This window comes from Microtus ochrogaster, linkage group LG2 (genome assembly GCF_000317375.1).
Source record: "Microtus ochrogaster isolate Prairie Vole_2 linkage group LG2, MicOch1.0, whole genome shotgun sequence".
NCBI classification, from domain to species: Eukaryota; Metazoa; Chordata; class Mammalia; order Rodentia; family Cricetidae; genus Microtus; species Microtus ochrogaster.
Window position 1 is genome coordinate 10223027 of NC_022028.1, and position 12452 is coordinate 10235478.

Sequence of the window (12452 nt, forward strand, 5' to 3'; positions counted from 1 at the left end):
TTAGAAAATTTATTCAAAGTGGAGTTTAAATTATTTTTCTCATACCAGTTTTTTTTTCATATCATTCTGCAATAAGATTACAAAAATATAAGACCAGAAATGAAAAAGGATAGGTGGGTCTTATGAGAAGTAAATTATCTGTAACAAAAGTTTATGTTGATTGTAAACTTGCAAATAGCACTGGTCAGTGTGTCTATATTTATGGATTCTCTTAAAAATTGCACCTCTTCCCTAAGCATATAATTAAAATCATGTCAATTTAAAAAAAAAAAAGAATACATTAGGGTTGGAGAGAAGCCATAGCAGTTTAGAGCACTAGATATTGCAGAGAACAAGGGTTAGTTTCTCAGTACCTACATGAGATGAGTTAGGAGCTCATCACTGTCTGGTTCCAGGGGGTCCGACAACCTATTCTGGACTCAGCTGCAACTGGGTACATATGAGGTATGCAAACACAAGTGCGGGAAAACCTGTCATACACATAAAATAAAATTTAAAATCTAATTTTCAAAAAGAATTTGTGCATCTGCAAACAAAGACCCATCAAACACTGTGTTGAGTAAGTTCTATTTGTTCTAAATGGAGAGGTCCAGTCAGTCAGGCATGCAAGACCAGTAAAGCCATGAGGAGCCCCCTTTTCTTTTTTCTTTTTCTTTCTTTTTTTCTTCAGAGCTCCCTTTTCTGCTTACAGTTCTGCATTTGAAATATCATTGATAAGCATGGTCATTACATGGCTACGTGTCATTTCTAGGTGATATCACCGTCTTGGCAGCCATAATGAAGATATAATCTAGAGACACTTGTGCCCTTCCCTCTGACTGTTAGAACATTGAGAGAATAGATGCTAAGAAGTAAGAAAATAAAAGTCCCCTGTCCCCCAGTCTCATGTTGTGAGAAGGAAATGGTTGAGTGTCTGACCCTAGCCAGAGGAGGAGCTTATGTTTTGAAAGAGACTTCATCCGGTTCTAACAACTTGTCAGACTCCTTTAAAGAAGACGCTGGAGTCCAAACAATGATAGGCAGGGTCACACATTGACCAGGATGGCTTAGCTAGGTTCATCTCATGTCTTCTATTTAAATCTAAGTCTCATGTCAAGATCCAGAAATGGACTTGGGAGGTTCACAGAACTTTGAACCTCATTCCAATGTAACTATATTGGATAAATATTTTTTTACTTTTCCCCATTACTTGTGTGTTTAAAGGGCCTATTGAGGGCAGGAGGCCAAGCCTAGACTGTTAGAGCTGCCAGGGTCAAAGCTCTGACCCTAAGAATTCTAGTAACAGTGGGAATAATGGGAAAATAGCCTTTATCCTTTATTTAGAGAAAAAGTTTTCTCTAGGAATTCCTACCTATTAGACCATTGGTTGAGCTGTCAAGTGGCCAACCATAATAACTGTATATAAGGTAAGGAAACTGAACCAGTTTGGTAAAGACATACTAAAAATAATTGAAATCTATTTATTTAAAAAAAAGAATTTAATAGAAAATCAGCAATGTCTACCATAGTTCATCCACATGATAAGTCGGCATCTGTACAACTCTCCAAACACATAGAGAAGACATAATCCCCTACTAAAGCTACCAATATCCTTAATTAACATCTCAGTAGGGGATGTCTGGATGAGAGTCATTCTTCTTCCTTGATTCTAAATGTAGTTCCTAAGCAGGCCAGTAGCTTTAAAATGAGTGCACGGGGCTGCAGAGATGGCTTAGTGGTTAAGAGTCCATGATGTTCCTGTGCAGGATCCAAGTTCAGCTCCCAGCAGCCAAATTAGGCTACTCACAACCACCTATAACTCAAACTGCATGGGGATCCAGTGTTTCTGGTCTCTGAGGACAACCACATTTATATTCACATACCTACAACCAGACATACTCAAATCCATAAATAAGAAATATTACAGAGGGAGGGAGGGAGGGAGGGGGAGAAAGAGAGAGAGTTTATTTTAGTAGCCCAATTTCTATTGATGCCAACTTGGGAGCTCAATAGGCTGTTGTCAGCCATAATTACTGTGGGTAGGTAGTCTATTAGTTTCTAATGAATTCTGTGTGCTAGACACCACAGGCAGAAACTCTGTTTATAGCATTAGTCCTTAGGAAAAAGGGCATATCACTCTTCTATCAACTCTCAAGCCTCTGGCTATACTTTGGACAATATTTTGGGGCAGTAGACAATAATGAATATCCCTACTGTGATCTTTGCCAGCAGGCAACTTGTCTTATTGACTGAAAATTTCTTCAGAAGAATTACTTCAGAAGAATACAGTGAGTTTGATCTATCTAGCCATAGAAATGTTAACTGATAGCTGGTTATTTTTTTTTTATCAGGTTCTAGTTCAGCCTCCAAAGATGATGGCTTACTTAACTTTGAAGGCCATCATCACAGGCTTTTCCATCGAAGTCACGTAGCGCCCTTCCAAAAGCAGTAAAAGTGAGGAACAGGAAGTTTGCTGTGAGATTGTGTCTCCTAGACATGCCAGAAAGTTATGCCCAGGCAGTCTCATCAACAGGCTCTGACATTAAAAGCTATGCTAATGGGGAAAGGAAAAACCTGGCAAGTCTTCCTCATTAGCTCTCTATTTTTCTTTTTGAGATATCTCTTACTGAACCTGGAGCGAGCTCGCAGATCATGCTGCAGGTTGACTGGCTCACCAGGTTGCTTTAGGGACCCATCCATCTGGTTCTGCAGTGATGGGGTTACATGCTGCCATGCCCAGTTTGCTACATGGGTGTTGGGGACCCAAGTTCAGGTCCTCATGCATGTATGGCAGGCTTTTTACCTGCTGAGTTCTTACTGAAGATACTCCATATTTTCTTTGAGTTCAGACATAGTTCTTGACCCAGGTCAAGAGCAAAGCTCTAAAAAAAGATAACTTATCAAAAGTCATCAGAATTCCTGTTCATAATTAATTGAGGCCCTATTGTCACTTGGAATGCTCTTGGTGGTAAACTCTCTTTCAGTGCCAGTCCTTAGAACAGGATGAGGCAGCTCCAACTAATTAACATGTGTTTATTTAGAAAACATTGGGTTGAACAAATTATTGACAGCATGACTGGTCAGTCAAGTCTAAGACCAAGCATTTAGTAGCACCATGTTGAACCCTGTAAAAGCAGAACTGAGAATATTGATGTTACAGTTCAGATCAGTATTTTCTAGCCCTGCTCTTTGCTGTATTGCAATTGTTTTCAGCATCATGATGCTTTAGCGAGCAAATGACCTTAAAACTAATGCCACTTCACAAAGCCAAGCCAACCACCTCAGCAGAAAAATGGAGAGTGATTTTGGCCTTCTTCCTTGCATTTCTCATTTCCGAACCTGATTCTTAAATAGAAATTTTCTGGTTTTTTTTTTCCCCATGCCTTTATCCAGACAACCCCATGGTGTCGCAGCAGGAAATTCCTCAAGTAACCTCCCAAAAGACACTGAGAAGTCAGGGCACATCATCAACATCCTCCATAAAGAAAAGGAAACTCTAAGAGTTCAAGCTCCACACTTTGTGAACTTCAACGAAGAAACAGCCGAGGAGAAGAATCAGCAGTTTCTAGTACGTGCTGCTAATCCCAACGACCCAAACTTGATACCCAGGGACCCATATCGGGTCCCTCAGAACCACCTCTAATAGCAGATGGATCCATTGCTCTCTTTTGGCCTCTGGGCATCTGCACACATGAGGTACATATGCTTATGTGCCCATACACACACTTACACACACATATACATAGATCTCAAAGCAGAATCATACCCACTGTCAGGAGTCTCATGAAGTCACATTCAAATGACTAGGAAAAAAAATCAACAGGTGTATGAATAAATTCCATTTTATTAATAGGGTTATACCTGGATACTGCCAGCTTAGGATTGTTGCTGCTGCACACACTGTTCAAACACTGTGGCATCCATGAGCCCCTGCACAGACCTCAGATGTTTTAGAGTTTTCTCAGTCATTTGGCAGAGCCAAAATTAAATTTTTCATTATATTTTTAATAGTGAGAATAAAATTTCTGGTTTTGAGCATCAGGCAATTATTCAAAATTCCTCATACACTTTAGCCTTTAACAAACGAGCTTTTGCCAATATTTAAATATTGCAAATCTGTTTACAGATGTCGGCCTGTGCTGAAATATTTGAAACACATGAATGCTTTTTGATCCTGAACTGACACTGACCCACTGGAGATTAGGATAATGTACAGGTGTTATTCTCCCAGGATTGCAGAGGAATGGATTAAAGTGGTACACACACAGGTATTCTGTTTGTTAATTTTCCCTGGACAAAAATTGTAGACTCACGGTGACATCAAACACAAATTTATTTCTCACGTGGGACATTGGGATGATTTTGTGCCTTATTTATTTAATAGAAAAGTAAAATATGAATGGGTGCAACTTAAAAGATAAGCAGACAAGTAAAAATTATCCCAAAACTAACCAAAAAAAAGTCCTCATGAATTGATGGCCTTACATAATCTCTGTATTCTAAGTTTCATTTTATCTCCTTCCAGGAAGTAGAAAGCATTGTTTGAAGCTGTCGGGCATCACAGACTCCAGATAGACTGTTCTCTTGGAGGACTTTCTAAAACTTTCATGGAGTCAGAGGCAGCAATGCAAACAGAAAATAGAAAACACCCCAATATACTGATAAATAAACAGGATTCATCTTCAGACACAGTTATTATGTTAAAATTAGAAAATAATTCATTTTGAATGAAGAGATCATATATGTTTTTACCAGCAGAATGTACATGTGACTCCAGACACACATGCCAGCTAGCTTAAGAAGGAAACACTAACACCAAATCAGCGTTCTGTTTCAGGCACTCAGCGAACAATATGCACTAATCTGACCAATTTAGAAGGAAAGCCATAATGAAATCATGATGATGACAGGGAAGTGGAACTATCACTCAGAAAATATTTACTAATATTTGGATGAACACAAAAATTCAAATTTTACATTGGGTTGAGTCTGAAGACAGACAATAGGACAAAGCAAAACTAGTTAAAGTGAGGTCTAATAAGTGATCGTCCCTGCCTAGAACCTCAAGTGGCTGAAATTTCAATTAAAGGACTAATAAGAAAGAGATTGGAAAACTAATCACTTCCCTTACAGATTTATGAAAAAGGGTGTGTGTACTAATAATTCCTAATAGATCTGAAAACAAGAATTTGCAGACTGAATTTATATCAACTGGGTAATTTAAAAAGTACTACTAGTAGTATTTTAGTTCAGAGCTGTCCCATGTTGGCTGTGTTCTCAACAACTCAGAAAAGTACATGTAAGTAAGCAGTCCTTGCAAAATTCAGCCAGCCCTCAAGGAACATTTGCAGAGAAAGCTCTAATGAATGAAAGATCATCAAAATTGCAAGCACCCAAGGCAGTAGGGCAAAACTGATCAAAGTACATAGATGATTTATTCCAATTATAATGTCATCATCTCTTCATATAACAAATGTATGATAACAAAGATTTTCAAAGAAAAATGTTAGACATGAGATTTGTTAGAATATAAAATGGTTATATTTAGTTTTTTAAGTTATTTGTTTTTATTTTCAAGAAAGAAAGGATTATAATATGATGAAGATGCTAAAATTATACAGGTAAACTTGAAAAATCAATAAAATAGAAATGTCAAGAGTTAAAACATAGAGATTAAAACTATGATTATACCAAGTGTAATGAGTGGCACAGGCCACTAAGGAGGATGAGGGCAGAGTACCACAAAGACTGACCAGGCTACAGAGTGAGTTAAAGGTCAGTCCAAGAACTTTGTGAGACTGTCTCAAAATGTAAAAAAAAAATTAAAATAAAAATAAAAAATAAAAAAAAAACAAGGGTTTGAGCTACATGTCTCTGTGGTAGACTCAGTCACCACAGCAAGTGAGATGCCCTAAACTCAATTGTCAGTAACAGATAAGTGTATGTACATTAGATACACATACACATTCATGCAAACACACACAGATTCAAAAACAAAGAAACAAAAAAGGAAAGAAAAAGGATCCAATTTTAGGATATTTAGGATGATGGCTACCTAAAAGGCGGGTCTGTAAAGTACAAGAATATGGCCCAATACAGAAAAGAGAAGAGATGATATGGAAAAGATAAGCAGAAATAGGGTTCAATTGAAATAAAGTTCTGGAAGTAAGAACAAGCTAGAGGCCTGCAAGAGTTAGTACTGTGGAACTACTGCTGTGACTCACAGTTTTAAGGAAGAGTTCATCCTGGCTTGGAAGTCACAGTAGAGTTCATGGCTGCAGGAGCATGTCACTGGGACGCTTGTGTCAGGATGAGAAGAACAAGCACAAGATGGAAGAAGATTGGGGCTGGACTCCAGTGCACTAGCGTTGTAACTCCTAAGGCATGCATAAGCCCTGCCCATGTGTGAGTCGGATAAAATCCCCACATGGAGAGAGGAGCAGATATGAAGTCCTACCCTGAACTAAGGAGCTATTGACAACTGATAGCTGCTAGGGGAATATTCAGTTCTCTTTAGAAGTGCCATATCTACTAGGTTGATCATGCTCAAGAAAAGACCTCGCATTCAAAACTACATGAGCAAATAAAATATATTTTTTGGATTAAAAAAAAAAGACTGTACAAAGTAGGGTGAGTACGATCTGGAAGAAGCTGGGGGTGAAGCATTGGATGTTATTCTTAAAGAACTAATTAAAAAGTAAGGAAACAATACAAAATAGAATGACAGCCTGAGAGAATGTAACTGTATTTAGAATGACTGTTGATTTCTCAACACAGCAAGTATAGCCAAAACAAAACAAAATAACAATAACAAAAGGTGGGATTTTTTCCCTTGTGATGAGAGGAAATCCATTTCAATCTAGAATAACATTCATAGCTGAGAATAACTTTGAAGAATAAAAAAACCCCATATTTTGATGAGAAAAACAATTGAACTACAAACAGTTATAGCCAAAAAGTACTCCCTTAAAATAATTTAAAAATATGTACTCCATCTAACATACAACCAGTTTCACATGAAAGATAAAAAATGTGAAAAAAAGTGGTAAATATTCATAATATTCAATTTAAAATCAATATGTCTCCTAAAGGTTAAAATAGGATAGGTAGGGCAGTAAAAGTGGTGGAGAATGTTTGAAAAAGCCACGTGGAAGTCATTATTTTTACACTTTTCATATACACATAAACCTATACAAAGAAGTTCAGTTGGATTTAACCTACCCAGGGAATAACGCTTATACCAGATGTCATAAGTTTTAAATAAAAAGCTCAGTGCTAGGTATGGGACACCTGTCCCTGAGTTTCTGGTCATGGGTACAGTTGAGACCCACAAAATAATATAGGCAATTATGTAGATCGAAGTTTCTGTCCTGTTCAGTCCTGCAGCCACTCAGTTCCAAATAATCACACAGAAGCTTATAGTAATTATAATTTTGGCCTATTATTTCAGGCTTATTATTAACTAGCTCTTACAACTTAAATTAACCCATAATTCTTGTCTATGTTTAGCCATGTAGCTTGGTACCTTTTCTCAGTGAGGCATTCTCATCTTGCTTCCTCTGTGTCTTGCTTGTGCCTAACTCTCTCTTCTTCCCAGAAATCTCCTAATCTGGTTGCCCCACCTGGCTATACTCTTGCCTGGCTACTGGCCAATCAGCATTTTACTAAACCAATGTGAGTGACAAATCTTTTCAGTGTACAAGAGCATTATCCCCCAGCACAATGGACATCACTCTTGGTTGTTTACTAGTACCTGTTGGTAAGACCCTATACGGACATGGAGAAATCATGATGGGATGATTTCTTTCTGACAGCTAGCTTTACTATTGCCAGAAGCTTCTCTATCTAAGTTTCTGGGGCAAAATAGCTATCAATTGTCTTAGTCTTACTCAGCTGTGAACACTGCATGCTACAGTCATTACTAGTGTGACAAGATATGCCCATGAGTGCAATAGTGGCATGGATATTATAGCAGAACCAATCACTTTCTCATTAGATTTTGTCCTATTACATAAGAGAAAATGCATTCCTAGTATTAGAAATCTATCTACATAGTTGGAGGCCTTACATGCCCCAGGAGTGAACCTACTACTGCTATTATTTCACTAAATGGGCATAGGGTCAAATTGCTCTCTATTCATAGATTAGTGTACATTTTTCTTACCTCATCAGATATGTTTCTGCAGTTGATAGTGATTAACAAAGAAACTCAGAAGTATCCAAAATATAGAAAATTGGTGTCTGTGGATTGTCAGCCATAAATGAGACATTTGCATGTCAGAGGTCATAGGAAGGCCTGAAGAACCAAAGGTCTGGGGGAAGACTAGAAGAAAGCAGTATCTTCTGGGTGTGACAAGGCCACTCTACTCACGAACTCTCAGAAACTGTGCTTGCCTGCACAGGGTCTGAGCAAGATCAAGCCCATCAACATTACAGTGTGAAATGTTAATAGTTGAAGAGCCATAGACAATTGATGACTACTAGGGAGAAAAAATAAATTTTGTTTAGGAATATGATTGATCTCTGATAGGTCAACCACACTCCAATGAATGGCCTCACATCATGAATACAGTAGTAGCACAATTTGGACTCAATGAATTACTAAAAATAAAAAGGAGGCATAAATTTAGGAAGTGGATGGAAGGTGGGATGGATCTAGAAGTTAGGAGGAGGAACAGGTGGTATCAAGAAAATACATTGTATGTATGAAATTCTCAAATAATAACAATATTATATTGTAAAAGAATAAGACTATAATACCACGTAATTACATTTAAATTGGTGATCATAATTAAATATTTATTAAGAAAATAATTATTAACAGAAAAGCAGGAAACATTACGGGAATAAGGGAAGGGAGAGGAGTCCTTCACTCCACAATTCCGGCTGAATTTTCTCACTTGCCAGCAGAAAATCAAAGATTTCAACACAATTAACTTTTGCTTTAGTATTTTTCTCTTCTCAGTTATAAAACTGTTTTTGGAAACCCTGATTACTCTTCGGGCTGATGAGGGAGGGGGAGTTAGTTGGGGAAGGGGGAGGGAAATGGGAGGCGGTGGCGGGGAGGAGGCAGAAATCTTTAAAAAATAAATACATAATTTTAAAAAACTGTTTTTGTAGGGATCTAAACAGAAATTTCATTTACAGAAAGAAGAAATTCTTTAACCCTTTTACACAAATTTTATGGCTCCTACTTTTATTTTAACGGGTTATCATTCCATCCAAGGTGCCAATGTAGCCACCCATTTATTACAAAATAATTTATTAGGATCATGGTAAACTGAGCAGTGGTGGCCCATACCTTTAATCTCAACACTTGGGTAGCAGAGGCGGGCATGTCTCTGTGAGTTTGAGGCTAGTCTAGTCTACAAAGCAAATTTCAGAACAGCTAGGGCTGTTTCACAGACAAAAACCCTGTCTTAAAAAACAACAACAACAACAACAACAAAAAACAAATCTAGTGACCTATTCTGACACCTAGGGCCATGGTGACATCTAAGCTGAAGACCATATTTGGATCTGTGATCCTACCAGGGTCTCTGTTGATATCCATGGTCCATGGTACCACTAAAGGCCTAAGGAGTGAGCCTAGGAAAGAGGCTCTGCCCCTCACCTGAGAGGAGAGTGCCTGTGGTCCAGTGGTCCCAGTGGCCCAGACAGACATGCTTAGCTACCACCCAGACACACATTCTGAACCTTGGGTGTTAAAGATAACTGCAGGATCTCCATAACTCAGGGCAGCAGTGGTATATACAAGAGGGATTTCAATGAAAGCCCAGAGAAGATGGTATGCCAGATGCCTTGAACCTGCCCAATGACTCATGGAAACAAGTATTTGCAGTTTGCAGATGGGGCTGATTGGACAATAGGGCATCCTGCATAGCACATCGCAACTCCTGATGCCACTAGGATGAAGAAAAAGGTGTTGGAAAGATATAGAGGGGTGGGGTAGGGTTTTGTTTGTTTGTTTTGTTTTTAAGTTGTGGGGTCATCTACAGGGGTGTGGGGTGGGAAGGATGTGGAGGGACTGTGGGGTGAGCAGGAGTGGGATGCATGATATGAAATTTCCAAAGAGTCAATGAAGAATTATGTAAGTAAAGAGAGAGAAATAGGGAAGGAGAGAGGAAAAGACAGAAGGAGAAAGGGAGAGAGAGAGAGAGAGAGAGAGAGAGAGAGAGAGAGAGAGAGAGGAGAGAGAGAAAGGAGAGAGAGAAAGGAGAGAGAGAGAATGGTACAATAAAAATGCTTTCTTATCACCAGAATTCAGAATCTCCTACCTCTAAGGACTTAAGTGTGCCTCTTGAGAAGTCTATGCTCATGCTCCTGTGGGTATGTGTGTGTGTGCGTGTGTGTTTCTCTCCATAAGAATTTTCTATTTTGAACTGACTACAGCTCTGTTTCACACTGGTTCATTCTTTTCACAAGGCATGTCCAAAATTCTGCTTTCAACTGAGCAGAGGTCCATGAAAAAGAACTCTTCAGGCTACCATGAATGCTGTGCCTTTTTCTCTGATGCCATTAACATTCTATTTGGAGATGTCTGTGAGATCCATGAGAAACACTATTGATGACTCTCCCTGACTTAGTATTCAGCTACCCTATTCTAACCTTGACTTACATGTGACAGTGTGAATGAGTGCTTCTGGCACCAAACTGAAATCCCCTTAGAGATATCCATAATGAAGGGAGGTTGTCACTAGGAAGATTGATGTACCAAGACCTTTAGGGACTCTCATGCCTTCAACACAACAACCCAAGGCAATTGCATAAACCACCCTTGCCAAGGATGAGAGCAAAAGCAACTGCTCCCAGAGCAGCTCCCTCTTGATGAAAACACACATTGGAAATGCCTGTTCTGTATTCTTTATCCTGAAGTCTTAGAGGCATCCCTGTTTTTCCCATGTATGTGCTGTTGCTCCTACAGTAACTGCTTTCTATGAAGCTATAGACTTAGATAATGGAAAATCCTACCGGCTTTTTTTTCGTCTGGGTTCCATTGCAGACCTGTTTTTACAGAATCAAGCCTTTCTTTTTATGGGACAGATTACCTATTAAAAATTGCTTTAGATATACTTCTTTTGATTTATGTATATGTATGTTTCCACTGTTTGTGGCTGAGCACCACATGTGTGCCCATGTCCTCAAGGCAAGAAGAAGATGGATGCCAGATACCCTGGAACTGAAGTTACAGATGGAGCTACTATGTGAATGCTAGGAATTGAACCCAGGTCCTCAGAAAGAACAGTAAACACACTTAACTACTGAGCTGTCTCTCCAGCCCAATTTCTCCTTTTTGCTCTCATTAAATAATGTTCCAAGGACAAAGTCTTCATAACTTTCCAAGCCCCCCAAATGTTGAATTTAGATTTCATGTGTTCTTGTTTCAGAAGAGTTTAAAACCCAGTTGTTCTTCATATCAATTTTTAGATGCAGTCAAGAAATGCAATGAAGCATATTCAGGTCTCTGAGAATGTCTCAGGGTGGAAAGCAGTCCCTAGGACAGTGGGGATGCTCAATGCCTGCATAATGGCTCTACTGGATGGACTGATGTTGTTGAACCTGACTGGGAACCCAGCATGAGTGCCCAAAGTTATACTAGTTGAACGATGGTATCTGATCCAGGTAGGGAAGTCAGCAATGCTTTAAATATCAGGGATCTGTTCAATGACTCTTGATAAAATAAACACCTTTGGTTAATAAATATCTTTCTTTTCCTTTTTATTGTAGTTACAAAAGCAAGCACAGAAAATATAGCCGAGCCTCACTATAAATTATAAAGTAAAAATTCTTTGGCCTAGGGCCAGGCGGTGGTGGCGCACGCCTTTAATCCCAGCACTCGGGAGGCAGAGGCAGGTGGATCTCTGTGAGTTCAAGGCCAGCCTGGTCTACAAGAGCTAGTTCCAGGACAGGAACCAAAAAGCTACGGAGAAACCCTGTCTCGAAAATTCAAAAAAAAAAAAATTCTTTGGCCTAAAGTGATTGAGAGAGATTTCATCTATCAGTACATTCCTCCTCTGTGACTTTGGTACTACATTAGGAAAGGGTTTGACCCACGTTTTCATAGCTAGCTCCATGTTTGGACCTTTTAAATGGTTACCTGGTCTCTACATGATCTTTATTAGCTTCATTGTCTTCTTTCTAAGAAAAGCAAACTTTATTTATAGAAGTGCAAATTTAGAATTGATGGTTGTTTAGTTTTACGGTAAAAAAAAGTAGATTAACTAATTTAAAATTGGCAAGTCATACAATGCAATTTGGTTTTTGTTTATCTGTTTTGTTCTACTCATACTAGTTGCCTTTATTCCAATTTGGATGCTTTTTTTTATTCTTTTTTTCCCATTTTACATACTAGCCCCCATTCCCCTCCCCAACTTCTCCTGCCTCTCACCTCCCCCCATCTCATCCCCATCCACTCTTCAGAGGGCATAGGCCTCCCTTGGGGAGTCAACAAAGTCTGGTATACCAAGTTGAGG